The sequence below is a fragment of the Uranotaenia lowii genome, chromosome 2 (assembly GCF_029784155.1).
Source record: "Uranotaenia lowii strain MFRU-FL chromosome 2, ASM2978415v1, whole genome shotgun sequence".
NCBI lineage: Eukaryota > Metazoa > Arthropoda > Insecta > Diptera > Culicidae > Uranotaenia > Uranotaenia lowii.
The window spans coordinates 190005586-190021741 of record NC_073692.1 but is presented as its reverse complement, the minus strand read 5'-3'; the positions used below and the strand labels follow the sequence as shown (position 1 = coordinate 190021741).

Sequence of the window (16156 nt, the reverse complement as noted above, 5' to 3'; positions counted from 1 at the left end):
TGACCACAGACATATTTATATGTTTTGCATTTTATCATTGATCGTTTGGTTTGTGCTTCATCAAGAAATATTTACCTGATGACAATTGGGAAGTATCATGAAGATTTGAAACATAAAATACATAATTCCAAACAAAAAATAAACAAAATGATTAAATTCAAATTCCATAGAGATACAGTAATAAGAGTTTAAAAATTCAAAACTTAAAATCAGGTTATATTCAAAACCACAATTCAATGTCTCAAATCTAAATCATAATTTCAAATCAAGTTTAGAGAAACAAAATATGAATTAAATTGAAAAAGAAAGAATCAAGTTACATTCAAAGCCAAAGCAGAAATTGCACCAAATATGAATTTCAATTTTAAATTTTTGAAACACAAAAAAAATAGCTTTTCATGAGATGTTCATGAATATGATTCTCATCAGATAAAAAAAAAGTTATCAAATTGTTATTCTAATTGTGACAAAAGTTTCATTTCATGACCTCAAAGCCAAAGGGGTATAAGTGCAAAAATGATCGGTTGAAAAAAAAAAATTCAGAATTGAGATTAAATGTTTAAAACACAAAATCTGTTATCGTTGAAAAAAGTCAGATAAGGAATCCAAATGAGCTTAGCACCTGAAACAAAGATCCTGAGTTCTTAAAATTCAGAAAAATTATAAAACCGAACTTCCGTAACTGAAAAAACAACACAAGACTTGAAAATCTCAAGGAATTGAATCTGAAAAAAAACTAAGATTAAAAACATAGAAATATTCATTTTAAGAAAATCATTCCATGATATTAGCAACTCAACTATGAGATCGTTTTTATGATAATTTAAGAATGATAATTTGAAAAACGATGTGTTGAATTCAGGATATCTACTCCAGTAAATGATAAAATTTTGGTTAAATTAGTTGAAAATGTTTTAATACGAATTTCAAGTCTAAGCCAAAATTTGGGATGGAAATTCATTTGAAAAAAACTCAGTACTGTCAATTGGTCCAATTTAAGCAACTAATATTTTTTAAAATACTTTATTTTCAAAAACAGGGAGGGAAAGGGGTTAGAATTTATAAACCATCGAAAATTTCAACAATAATGATTGAAAAGTGAAAAGTTATTATAATGTTTTTTTTTAAATAATAATTCACATATGATATTTATTTCATTACGAATATTTAGTAAAAACCTTAATGAACCTACGTTCCTCTACAATGTTTAAATAATAGTAATAGTTAACAAAGATAAGACTTAAGTGTTATCATGCTTAAATTAACCGCTCTAAATTAGTTTCGAAAAAATGTTTAACACGAGACTTAAATAAAGGTACATAATTGCTATTTCTGATATCTGTACTAAGACGGTTGTACATATTTGGACCCGTTGTGAGGAGTCTCCTTTCTCCAACTTTAGTTGATGCATTTTCAACAAAGAGTCTATCGACAAACCATGCGTTATTATTACGCGAAACATGCTGTACATCGATGTTATGATGGATATTTTTGATCTTAAATATCCGGTGCATAATTAATAAAGTTTGCAAGTCCCGCATGCAATGCATTGGCAAAATATTATTTAATGGCATTTTATACAATTCTCAAGTGGGATAAAGGTAGTGAAATTTAAATATTGATTTTATACATCTATTCTGCTGGACCTTCAATGTAGATAAATTAGATACGTTTGTGTGACCCCAGGCACTTATTGCATATGTGTATCTAAAGGGTGATACGATCAAAATTTGGTCAAGGAAAAACGCGTGTAAATTGGTGAAATCGTTTATTTAAAAAATCAAATTAAATTTCTTATTCAAGTTTAATTAGTATAAAATTCAGGAAAAATATTCAGTTAGGCTTTTGTTTTTCCAAATCCGAATTGCCGGGCCTTACGCTTAACCCCTGCCATCAGATTTTGTACAGCCACCTTGTCCACCTTCTTCGCCGCAGAAAGCCAGTTTGCCTTGAACTGCTGCTCGTCCTTAGCAGTTTTTTTGGTCTTCTTTAGGTTCCGCTTGACAATAGCCCAGAATTTCTCAATTGGGTGAAGCTCTGGCGTGTTGGGAGGGTTCTTGTCCTTGGGAACAATCTGCACGTTGTTGGCGGCGTACCACTCCATGGCCTTTTTACCGTAATGGCAAGATGCCAAATCCGGCGAAAACAGTACGGAACAACCGTGTTTCTTCAGGAAAGGCAGCAGACGTTTATTCAAACACTCTTTCACGTAAATTTCTTGGTTGACAGTCCCGGAAGCTATGAAAATGCTGCTTTTCAAACCACAGGTAGAGATGGCTCACCAAACCAGATATTTTTTCGGGAACTTTGACAGTTTCATGTGCTTGAAAATATCTGCTACCTTTCCCCTTCCTTTTGCCGTATAAAATTCCTGTCCCGGAAGCTGCTTGTAGTCGGCTTTAACGTAGGTTTCGTCGTCCATTACCACGCAGTCAAACTTCGTCAGCGTCGTCGTGTACAGCCTCCGGGATCGCGCTTTGGCCGTCGTATTTTGTTTATCATCGCGATTTGGTGTCACTACTTTCTTTGCAGTCGATAGTCCGGCTCGTTTTTTGGCTCGATGCACGGTTGTAGAAGATACACCCAGCTTATTTGCGGCATCTCGGAGAGAGAGGTTAGGGTTTCGCTTGAAACTACAGGCAACTCTCTTTGTCGTCTCAGCGGTTTCCGGTTTTCGATTTCCCCCCGATCCAGGCTTCCTGGCTGTCGACAAACGTTCCCCAAACACTTTAATTACATTAGTAACGGTTGATTTTGCAACTTTTAGCGATTTTGCCAGCTTTGCGTGCGAGTAGCTCGAATTTTCGCGATGCTCTTCTTCCTTGGACGGCATTGAAAGAAATACGTCAAGTTGATATAGACCAAATGTTGACCGTAGCACCCTTTACTGTGTACAAAACTGTGATAAAGCCTCTGTAGAACATGCCTTGGCATGAAATATGAAAACCTGCGAATTATTCCACAAAAGGAGCACAATTTTTAATAACGTTCGATATATGTGGCTTCCAAGATAAACGATTGTCTAAATGTACACCCAAATATTTAAAGCTAGAAACTTCTTCTTCTTCGTTCTGCTTATGGATTAGAGGAGAATGCGGTGGTATTTTAGTTTTGATTCCTCTGGAACTTTTGAATTTTGTTTTAGCGGTGTTCAATGTTAATAAGTTGTTTTGGAGATAGTTATCTACAATATCGAGCTCGTTCTTCATTTGATTAATTGTTGTTTCTACATCCTTATTAGAGTATTCTAGAACCATGTTATCAGCGAAGAGTTTCGGGATACCACACAGAGGAAGCTTTGGCAAATCATTCATATAAATGAGAAAGAGTAATGGCCCTAAATTGCTACCTTGGGGCACACCAATAGTTAAAGATGGTTTAGAGCTTAAGGTGTCTTTAATCCGGACAACTTGTTGAAGATAGCTTCGCATGAAGTCGTTGACTACGCCTCGTATGCCATACGCTTCTAATTCTTCAACAACAGATTATGATCTATTGTGTCGAAGGCCTTCGGAAGATCTAGAAACAAGGCAGCCGGTATCTCCTTCTTCCTGTCCAAGTTGTGTGAAACACTGTTCACTAGTTCCAGAACAGCAATCTCTGTAGAGCCACCTTTACGAAATCCATGTTGCTGTTCGTAGAGAAATCTTCCACCCTCAAGAAATTCCATCAACTTTGATGCAATCAGTTTCTCGAAAACTTCACTAAAGGCGGACAGTACAGAGATCGATCGATAGCTATTAAGGGATTTGGGATCTCCAGACTTGAATACAGGGCGAACGACAGCAAGCTTCAAACATTCGGAATACTTGCCCATCGACACGCTTTCATTGAAGGCCGAGGTAAGAAAAGGGGCTAGTTTGTTATGGTAAGTTTGCAGTACTGAAATCGGGAAGAAATCCTCACCAGGGGCTTTTCTAGGATCTAGTTTGGATATAATCGTCGTGACTTCCTGCACTGTGGTTGGCTGGAGGTATATAGAATTTCTAATTCGCTTAATTGTGCCGTTCTCGTTGATATTCCCAGTCGAATGGTGTTGGTTTGCAAGATGTTTTCCAATTGAGGTGAAGAAATAGTTGAAAGCATTAGCCACGACTAATGGATCATCCACAGAATCACCCTTTATATTCAGTACTAGGTCATCATTGTAGAGATAGGCGATTAATAATAGAGAAATAAAACTGAAACTAAACAGAACAATAAGACTAACACGAAGAAGTCATTCAAAAACCCGCTAAAATGAAACAGATTTATGGCTATATCTCTTTTGTTTGGTTGAATTACTTGGTAAATGTAAGTAATTTACAACCCTGGTTATAAGGGATTTACCCAAACGAACAATTAATTTCAAAACAAACATTTGTTTAAGTGTAATTTTGATGAAAAGATTGATTTTGGGTATAAAATTCTTCAATAATTGGTTGGTTTCGCAAGAACTCTGAGATGGTGGTCTCTATCACGGACATCTCTTTGATAGTGCATGTCTAAGCACACCATGGAAGACATTCTTGTGACGGTTGTTTATAACCAGTGAAAAAGTATATAAAGATGGAGACGCAGACCAAGAAGGAAGCCCCGGGTCCCTCTGCCAAAAGGGATTATCCAACCACCACCACCACAACCAAGAAGAAGGAAGTGCCGGTCGAAGCAGCGGTTCGAAAATCGAACCAAAACCGACAGCTTTGAAGACGGTGGCCGACCGCAAGCTGGTCGAGGTCACCTTGTTCGGACACCAGGACGAAGCAGAACGTTGCGATAATGGTTCAGCAGTTTTCACTGCTGCCATTAAATCAAACAAAGAGTTTTATCTTGAATTGGCTAAGCAATTGTTATTAAAACGAAATCACCAGGTTACGACAATCATGCTTTAAGTTCTTTCCAATTAATTCATTTATTTGTTTCCAAAGTAATTTAGCGTTGGAGGTGCTCATCAGTTGTTCGTAGTACTCTATCTTCGTCTTCTGTTTAAAGCTCTGCAGTTTTTTTTATATTAACATGCTTAAGTTGCTCGGACGTATTGTGATCGCTGGGGTATCTTTTACATTTGCTCAAGATCTTGTCTCTGGATTTCAACAGTTGCCATACTTCTAACGTCATCCAGGGGCAAAGTTTTTTCATTTTAACCGTAGCTGTGGAAACTTTGGTGTGTTTTTCAACAAGTTGTTGATAACGTTCAGATATCGTTCGTAGTTAAGCATTGGGATCTAGATTTTGTGAATCGAAATATCTAAGAAAGGCAATGAAGTCTTGATTCAGATCCATCCAATTCGTATGCCGCTATGATAAACGTTTAATTATTGACCCAGTTTTTATAGAGAAATATGTTGTAAGAACTGGCTTGTGATCACTAAGGTCCGCCCACTAAATAGTGTAGTTATTGATTGCATTAAGGTCACTTAGACGCACAACGCTGTGATCCAACAGGGTATTGCTGGATGGTCTCGTGATCAGGCTTGTAAGTGGTCACCATCGTTTGAACTTTTTCGCAGACCTCTACAACACATCGTCAGGGTTGCCAACATTTGTTTTCAAAAATCAGGGAACTGGTGAAATAAAAATCAGGCAAAATCAGGCTACGTAAGTGGAAATTCCGCTCAAAGTGCTGACCTTTTTTTTTTGGTCATCACTCCACATTTTAACTACAATATGTGTTGTTAGCCTACTTGGTTGAATAATTATTCTGTATCAAAGCAATCGAAAGTTTGCTTTCAATCCCCTTTTTTAAATAAGAAATAAAGGGAATCTTTCAATTGCTTTGATTCAGCAATGGTACCTAATCCAGTTCCTATCCATTTTCCAAAACATTCGAAAAAACCAGCCAAAATCAGGCATATTTTAAAAAAATCGGGGAAATTCAATGGCTTATCAGGCAATCCCTGAAAAATCAGGCACATTGGCATCTCTGCACATCGTTCTTAACCAAGGCGTGTAAAGCTTCAGGTGTGTTCTTATAAGAATGCACGGAATCGTCCATCTTGTGACAGGCAATCGTAATGGTAGGCATGGTAGACGAACAATTCGCTGTCAAAAAACGCTCCGTCTCCACCCCCCACCAATGAGAAACTTTTGGTACCCCTTGAGTACTTTTCCTCAATATGCACCCACCCTACTGTACCCACCCTGTTCTTAACAATCATGGAGAGCGCAATCGTTTGATCGGAGAGCAAAAAAATTTCAAATGAAATTTTGATTTTTGTAGTGGTTAGTCGTTTGACTTTCATTTCTAATGCGTAAATAATCATGCGGTAGATTTTTCTTCCACAGCAGAGAGTGAATAGAAAAGATTGCATTAGCTTACTTAGTCTGTAGGTTCTAGTGCGTGAAAGAGATAGACGATGTCGTAAACTGTCGGGAATTCTGGTCGTTTGACCATCAAATAATCGCTCTCGTGTACCAAGACACGATATTTCGTTCGGCAATCACACAAAGAAGAATTCATGTCGTTTCGTCTAATGGTAGTCAACTGTTCCGCAAGTGTTTGGTAGCATTCGTTTGATGGCACGAACAATGAAACTGATAAAAGCAGGCTGTGCGACTGTCAGAGAAAATGTCGAGGGTATATGCGTTATGATATGCATAGACTCCTTGAAAAAAGCATAATAAATGCCGAAACGTCGAATGAAGAAATGAAAATCGTTTAAAGTTTTTTTCTCCACTGAAATCGCCGAAAATCAATTTATTTATTGAAAATATTTAAAAAAATCACGCTTTTTTACCAATTTTACCTTTTTCGAATCAAGTTCTTTCTTCGCCATGCTCGTGGCAATTCGGCTTTTGCGTTCTTCCGAGCCACCATGGCCGCTAAATCCTCCTGCATTGCGTTAACACATTCATGCCCTTCTCCGTTCGACTGATCCGGTCAAGTCTGGTTTTTCCGGAATGATATCTGGAGGATGACGTGGAATACATCTCGAAGGTCCATCCCCGGAATTTGCTTAAAATCGGCTTTTATATACGTTTCGTCGTCCATCACACAGCAGCCATATTTTTTCAGCATCTACTCGTAGCGCTTCCGTGCCCGAGTTTTAGCCATCGATTGTTTCCGCTCATAGCGGTTTGGGAAGATCTGTACCTTGTATGTATGTAGTCCAGCTCTATTCTTTGCATTCTGGACGTAGCTCTGCGACATGCCGATCTTTTTAGCCAAATCACGGCTTGAGACGTTGAGAGACGTTTCTCTCCGTCTTTTTGTTCTCCGGTCCCGGTTTTCTTCCAGCTCCGTGGTTCAACGTCAACTGCTCCTGGAACCGCTACAACACTCTGGAAAGTGTTCAAAATTTGGTTAATTTTTACCCAATGGTGAAAAAAATTGTGCCCTGTTGAATGTGTCGCAATAATTTGGTTCGCCGGGCCCTCCTTATTTATATTCTTCATTGTATGATTATTAGGAACAATGAATTATTTATTGTAGGCGAAGCATTTTCTGGATTTTTCCAGACATGCCGTTCAAAGTAAAGTGGATAAGAGAAGCAAACCACGGTTTGGATTTATTCACATTAAAAAAAAATTATAAAATTCAATTTAGGCTATTTTTCTTTGAGCTAGCTCTATTAAAATTGTTTTTGTTTTTGGGATTTTCTAAAACAATTTAAATTTTCCTGACGTTTTTCGATGAAAAAATGAAAATATCAGTTTTTTCCCATTTTCTTCATGATTTTTGTTGTTGAAAGATTTGAAGTCAAAAAACAAGATTTTGACAGGTTATTAACTAAATTGTATTGATTTGTTCAGCCCGCGAAATGCGGGAAAACTTCTGGAATACTTGTACTAAAGGGCCCCCTTATCTAACTTAAATTAGAGAAACTATTCGAGATATTTTTCACGAGACCCCCTTCACTACAATATTTTAAGTTTTCATTCCAATTTTGGAGTTTTGATTTCTGTTCCTTAATTTCCGTATGATTTAAATAATGTTAAATTTTTTTTTGTGCTCGGAGGGGCCGGGGCATTTGCCCCACATTGTTTCCCCACATCAATAAGACCTTGATATCGATTGAAAATTCTATTCGAAATTTGAATAACAAATTAAATTCAAGATAAAGAATTTGAACTTGGCTTCAAAGTTCTTAACTTTCAGCGCTAAGAATCTATAAGAATTTCAAATATCATTTTAAATAAGAAGTAAGAAAAGGAAGCCACCACCGACCAAAGACGGAAATCTGTTCTCGAGAGCGACCATACACAATCCTTTTCCCTTTCCTCAAGTCAAACAAACTCTAACAGTTGAGTCGCCGCGACGATTACGGCCCCCCTTCTTACTAATACAACACAAGTGAAGTGAATACTCGGCAAAACAAAACTTTATGAGTAAAATGCCTTAATAAAACTATTTGTAAATAAAAAAAAAAAAGAAGTAAGAAATACAATCGAGTAAATTCGACCAAACTTTATAAAAACTTTTATTCATCTTCTTTTAAACTTCTGTTGAGTACCTACTTATTATAATAGATGAATTTATGTTACCACTAATATTGAAATTTTTTTTTCTCTTTCAGGTATGATTGCCTTTAATAGTTAAACTATCTGTAAGTAAGTATCTATTTTATTGAAAAGTTCCTAGATATCTTCTTTAATGTGATTTTAGAAAAACAATATCAATATCACACAATAATTTCTCAATTTTTCTACATTTATTTCTCAATTCATCTACATCTCCAGTTTTCATTTGGATGATAAAGTCTTTCCTCACCGAAAGATTCAAACGAATTGATTTCCATGGAACAATTGTTCTTTCATCTTTCCCGTTTTCCCCGTAAATGTTCCCCCGAAAGCACCGAGTTTGGTTCAGCCTCAAATAATGTACCTACATACAAAGTCCATCCGAAAACGCTTAATTAATTTTGGCTAACTTTTCTCCGGCTAACTTCCTCGCCAATTCGACGGAAGTTTGCGTTTGTAAATCTCGTTTTTTTTCTTGTTTAGTCTGCCCGTTCACCTTTTTTTCTCTCTCTCGATGTTATCTACAGGGACCAATCTGCAAAACCACGCGTAGCTTACATTGCTTATCACCTTTTCGTAGAATTAAATATTTTGCATTTGTTTTATTTTTTTTTCCTCTGATGCTGGCCCCTTGCGATACGGTCATGAATAATGAAACTCTCTCGAAACAAAGAATGGTCAACCCCGGGAGGCTTGACTTTTTTTTCTGAATTTTATTTCGCCGTACATTACTGATGTTGGCAAACGGAAAAGCGCGGTATCGAGCAACATAAACGTTGTTCCGGATGTGGCCGTACAATGCAGCCAATGCACAGTGGTCAAAAATGCGGAAAACGTGATCGTTGCTTATAACTTTCTTAGTTCACATTTTAGGTTATTGGTGTCTTCGGAGAAGTTTGTCAGTAAAATTAGCTCTATAATAAAAAAATATTTTTTTTCTGATTAATCCCCCTACAAGTGAGATAAAATTTCTAACTTCTCTATTAAAGGTTTTAGCTCTTTGACGTCTTCGACAAACTTGTTAAAAATCAAATTTTCTACAACTTTGTCTCAGATGTCAACTTTCTAGAGTGATTGCTTTCTAAGATATAGGCTAAATATGAAACTTAACCTCTAAAAATCAGTTTTTTAATAATAACTTTTTTCAGTTAATTTTAAGTTTAACAGTATGTTCGACAAAGTTGTTTGTCTCATTCAAATACACCATTTTGTTGAAGATTTTAAGTTTGTGAAATGTAGTACAACAGAGCTATGCTAAAAAAAGTACCGAAAATAGTGCTTTTTCACGCCTAAATTTACAAATACCGGGCAACTTCGGGCAGCCCGCTTTAGATGCAAATGAAAGTCAAAGATTTTATCTACAAGATGCTGGTAAAACCGTCTGTATCCACTTGTATCCAAGCGAGATACATCAATTTTACTTTTCCATGTTTGCATTAAAAACAACGATTGCTATGGAGCTCTAGAGCATTCTACTACGTGTGTTTTCATCTAGCTTTGCTCTGCGCGATGTCAGAAGTTTTATAACAAAGGTTTGGAAGCGCAGTAGTATTATTAGCATCAGGCTATTGTGTGTTCAAGAAGTAACAGAATTGAGTCTACAAAACTAAGCTCTCTTAAGATAGATTATCAGTATACTCGAAAAATCTGCCTTTTGGCTTTTGACAGCGCGTGTGACGGTCGTTGTTTCACTGCACTCCACGTGATTTCATTTTTATCCGAGCCGTACCGTGTACGTCTCGTCAGCGTTTCAGCAGATCCGTAGTTCTCATCTCTAGGCCCTCCAGCTAGTAGAGGATATATTTTGTTTCGTTTCGTTTATATCAACGGCTAGAGTTAGAGAATTTCACCGTCATTATGGATCGTGCTGTTTTGGGTGAGTAAATTGTTTTCTTTGTTTAGAATGGTTTTGATTTGTTTTATTCTATAGAATCGATCAGCTACCGACAACTTTTTGATGTATGGCTTGCAGAAAAAGAGCCAAATCTTAAATGTCAGCGCGTGGTGGAATCGATTCATCAGATTGTTCAGGTAGGAACACAATCCGAAATATCGAAATATGTTATACCGCTTTGCAAATATTTTAAACGGATCTGGGTTAAAAACCACCGGACAATAGCAAATGTCCTTCGGAATCATCACGAGTATTTGAACCGAAATTTTCATTTTACACCTTCAACTCAGTGCATTGAAAAAGCATCAAAGAGGATCAAATATCGAAAGCCCTTTGAAGATCTTTCTGATTGCACGAAGCGTAGACAAACAATCAACCTTCGTTCGAAGTATAATGCAGCCGAATTGTGCTACGCAACGCAGATGAAGCTTCGCTCTGAGGGAAAAACAGAGGCAGCTTTGATATTGCAACAAGTAGCTCAAACATCTTCTCAAAATACATCAGTTTTGCTAAAAACAATTCAGGAACCACACATATCTCAGAGGTACTCAAGCTCGGAAGCTTTGGCACTTCTTATTGATGGTGATATGACCAAGTGCCAGTACCAAAATATAAGAAAACGTGCCAAGAAACAGCATTCAGATATTTATCCTCCTTATCATCATATATTGAAGGCTAAACGCGAATGTTATCCACCTGAGATATCTGTAACAGAATTCAAGGCAGAAGTGAAGTTACAGCCTATGCTAGATCACACCTTCAAGCGAATCATTGAAGCACAGCCTGATCTAATGGAAAGTTTTTCAGATGATGGAATCAATCATCTTAAAATGACGCTGAAATGGGGATTCGATGGAAGCAGCGAACATAGCCAATTCAACCAAAAATCAACGAGTGGTGAAGAGTTCGATGATGGCCATATTTTTCTCACAACAATTGTCCCCATGTCAATCGCAATGAATGGAAAAAACTTATTCGTGAACAAAACTCCATCGTCAACCCGCTTTTGTCGTCCTTTACGATTACAATTTTTGAAGGAAACACCAGATGTAATTGCATACGAAAAGAACTATGTTGACGAACAGATAGCAGCTTTAGTTCCATTTTCATGCATCATCAATAACTTTTCTATAAAAGTGGAATATAAAATGCTGCTTACGATGATCGATGGCAAAGCTCTTAATGCGATAGCTTCTAACAAATCATCGCAAACCTGCGTTATTTGTAAAGCAACTCCGAAACAGATGAACAATATTGAAAAGGTATGCAAATGTGATTTTGTAAAATTTCAAATCATACTAAGTTAAAAATATTTTTATCATTATTTTTTAAAGGTTTTAGCATCTCAAACTCGGAATGAAATGTTTCAGTACGGTTTATCAAGTCTTCATGCTTGGATAAGGTTTTTTGAGTATTTTTTACATCTCTCATATCGATTAGAAGTAAAAAAGTGGCAAATTCGAAGTCAAGATTTGAAAATGTTCAAAGAACGAAAAAAGAAAATTCAAAAACAATTTAAAAAAGAATTGGGAATAAAAGTTGATGCACCACGAGCGAATGGATCTGGAAACTCAAACACGGGCAATACAGCCAGAACATTTTTCAGAAACGCAAAGAAATCATCTGAGATAACAGGTATGAGAATTTTAACGAATTTAGAATGCTTTTTTAATTTGTTGTTTATTTTCTATTAAGGAATTAACTTTGAAGTTATTCAGCGGTGTGCGGCTATCCTTCAAGCGATGGCATCTGGTCAAAAAATCGATGTAAATCGTTTTGAGCTATACTGCACTGAAACTGCAAGACAATTAGTTTCCTTGTACCCATGGTATTACCTGCCCGTGACCGTTCAGAAGGTTTTGATACATGGAGGGAAAATTATTCAACACTCCCTGTTACCAATCGGCCAGTTATCCGAAGAAGCACAAGAGGCACTGAATAAAACTATTAGGAAAGTAAAATTCGGATATACGAGGAAATGTTCCAGAATAGCAACAAACACAGATCTCTTCCACCGCCTTCTAGAACTATCTGACCCATTTATTTCAAGCAAACGTGCCGTACAATTTCGAAAGAGAGAACCGATGATGGCAGATGCTGATTGGCTGCTTGGAAACGATTCCAATAATGTCAACGATGACTCCTCATCACAGAGTGAAATATCGATTAGCAGTGAAGAAGACATATAATATTTTTTTTAAATTTCATTATTTCTAAGTATGTTTTGAGTTCAAAGTTTTATGGGTTTTTTTTTTAATAACATTAAGTTACTTTTATTGAAATAATATAATTTTTCACAGAAAACACCTATCGAATCAATCTGATTTTGTACTTAGTAGAATAAGAAGAAAAGCACACGGAGTAAAATGCGCTACAGTTCCATAGCAATCGTTGTTTTTAATGCAAACATGGAAAAGTAAAATTGATGTATCTCGCTTGGATACAAGTGGATACAGACGGTTTTACCAGCATCTTGTAGATAAAATCTTTGACTTTCATTTGCATCTAAAGCGGGCTGCCCGAAGTTGCCCGGTATTTGTAAATTTAGGCGTGAAAAAGCACTATTTTCGGTACTTTTTTTAGCATAGCTCTGTTGTACTACATTTCACAAACTTGAGATCTTCAACAAAATGGTGTATTTGAATGAGACAAACAACTTTGTCGAACATACTGTTAAACTTAAAATTAACTGAAAAAAGTTATTATTAAAAAACTGATTTTTAGAGGTTAAGTTTCATATTTAGCCTATATCTTAGAAAGCAATCACTCTAGAAAGTTGACATCTGAGACAAAGTTGTAGAAAATTTGATTTTTAACAAGTTTGTCGAAGACGTCAAAGAGCTTAAACCTTTAATAGAGAAGTTAGAAATTTTATCTCACTTGTAGGGGGATTAATCAGAAAAAAAATATTTTTTTATTATAGAGCTAATTTTACTGACAAACTTCTCCGAAGACACCAATAACCTAAAATGTGAACTAAGAAAGTTATAAGCAACGATCACGTTTTTCGCATTTTTGACCACTGTGCAATGGTCGCAGAAAAAATCGCAAGAAACGAAATGATTTGACGATGGATGAGGGTCGTGGTTTCATAATTTACATTCACTATTTGTTCATTCATAAGTTGATTGTCTGAGGAATCCATCAAATCGACACTGCAAGCATCATTTTTGATTGATAGATGCCGACGGTCATCGATCCTGCTAATTGGAACCTCCGGGCAATAATGTTCGATATTCGGTGATGTGATTTAACGGTTATGTCATAGATTGAATCACTAATTTAATATTTCGTTTGAAAAATAACCTGAAGAATAATTTATTACTGAATTGAACTTGATTTGATTGTACAAAAAATGAATAAATAACTTTAATAAAGATCAAGATAAAGAATTTTAATTTTAATCTTCAAAAAAGCTATGCAAAAAAATTAACAAAATCCGATTTTAAATTGTTTTATGTTTGTTTACGCATTGCAAGTCTATTGTAATGTTCAGAAAAAATAATATAAATCAGTGGTTGGCTATCAACCAACGGGTCAATTTGCATTTAAAATCTTTCCGGTGGATCGCACTTTAGTGATATTTTAATATCACTTTCAAACAATTTGTAAAGCTTCATGGATATTAAACTAAAAATTGCAATATTAAAATTAAACGCCATTCTTGAACGATAACAAACTTTAGAGGAATAAAAACTTAAAAAGGGAAATTAAACAATTTTTTTTAATACAAAGCGGACAATATCAGATGATAAAGTACATCGCATAATCTAAATTAATTTTCAGAGATTTTTTTAATCATTTAATTTTTTGGTTGATGATAAATATTTTTCAAACATTTGTTTTTCCAAACAGAGACATTATTTGATTACAAAAAATGATCAAAAATAAGCGTTAATAAACACGTTAGAAAATTGGTTCGCCTCCGGCGGAATTTTGTCGTCAATCAAATCTAGGCCAAAGACATTTCATTTTACAACACTTTAGCGAATTGAAACTTTTTTTAATTGAAAGTTTGGAATTGCAATTCAATAAACTTTTTGTATTAAAACTAAGATTTTGACCCACAGAAACCCTGCCTTAAGAATGGATTTTTATTAAGAAGTGAAACTAAATATGTCCAGAATTCGAAACCAACCATTTCAACTTCAAAATTCATGCATCGAATACTAATTTTACACATCAACAAGATATAAGCTATGTGACAGTTCAATACTCAAAAGAATTAGCAAAAGAAATCTAAGACCTAGTATCAATTTCTTAATCACAATCTTTTTGATTATAGAAAATCTTTTATGTCATTACAAATTTAATGCTGGTGTGACATATTCTTCAAGAAACCAATTTCAGACTTCATTTCATTTTTCTTAATGTTCAACTTCACAATAAAAATGGTTTTGATAAATTACACAAGTCCACAAAATTTACATTTTTCCAAGATGCAAAGAATTTATTGTGAAAAATTGTATGCCCTAAATTCAAATATTTAAAAAGTATATATTTTCTCTCAGCTTTTATTTTTGAAATAACTTTAATTTAATTTAATTTAATTTAAGAAACTTCCGCATTTAAAGAAAATGGAAAAATTTAAAATAATGGTTTCAAACTAATTATCAAATTTCTACAAGACCGCAAGTGCTTTAAACTTCTGTGAAAAAAGTTATTGAAAATTTCTATTTTTTTCCTTAACCCCAATTTGTAAAATACGGGAATTTTAACAATTTAAAAAAAAAGTTTCAACCCAAAGGGAACTTTAGATAGCTTTTGAAGCAAACGTCTGATCGTTTTGCAAGATTTATTAAATTTGTCTATGAATAAAATACATTTTTTTTTCAAACTTTCTTCACCGATGTTATTTATACTAGTAACTAGCAGACCCGGTAAACTTCGTCTTACCATGTTAAACTTGGCGTCTATTTTCCATTTTTTTTGCTGTTTGACTTTAAAAAAGCATGAAATCTTGAGTTGTTATCGTCTCGCTTTCTTGAACATGTCCTAGTTTTTTTTTACATATCCATATTTTCCGTTTGCTCGAATTGTTCCGCTTAATTATCTCGGAATCAAATCTAAGAACTTCAACTCAATTCTACGGGTCTTTTAATAAATTATCAAAAAAATTAGCTCCAATCAATCTTACATGCATTTTACATGAATACTTTTCATTTACATTTCTTTGATTCGGATGCTTTGAATATTGCCGAATGGTATCAGGTATCAGCTTCCCGCTGCAAATTCGATTTTTTTCAGCACTCAACGTAACCATCAAACTTGGCAAGCCTCATGCTAAAAAAAATCCACTCTTTGAAACTTGTTCCATAAATAAACATATGTTGATTATATCTCTGTTTCATTTATTGTATACCGTTTAGTTGATTTACTCCGCTTTGCTCGAGCTCACTTTAAGGTTGAAATCGAAATCAAAAGTTTCTCATTTATTGGAATTTATTTCATATGAAATTTTATGGAAGAAGAATTTTGGATATCGCACAACTTTTGGAGTATTTTCCCAACATTCTGCCTAGCGCAGCACTTTTAGCTCCCGAATATTTAGCTTTGGATGGTATATTTTTAAGAACTGAAGAAATAATAAACATTTGATAATATTTTTTAAAAACCATTTTCAAGCAGATTTTTGTTCACTATCCTCACCCTTGGAAGCAGTGGTTATTAATATCCATATTTTCAACAAAATCATGCCCAAAAATCAAAGTTCGCCCTTTTTTTTTATTTGTTCGAGCAAAGAATGCAAATTAAATTCCTTTGAACACTAACCCAATAAATCAATTTAAACGATTGGTTTTGAAATGAGAAAAAATATGTTTA

At 35.1% G+C, this 16156-nt stretch overlaps 1 protein-coding gene across 2 annotated transcripts in view; it reads left to right on the top strand.

Annotated features, from left to right (window-relative positions):
• Positions 1-16156, top strand: part of LOC129744586 (uncharacterized) — a 327683-nt gene that overhangs the window by 84646 nt on the left and 226881 nt on the right. The gene's annotated exons all lie outside the window — the stretch shown is intronic.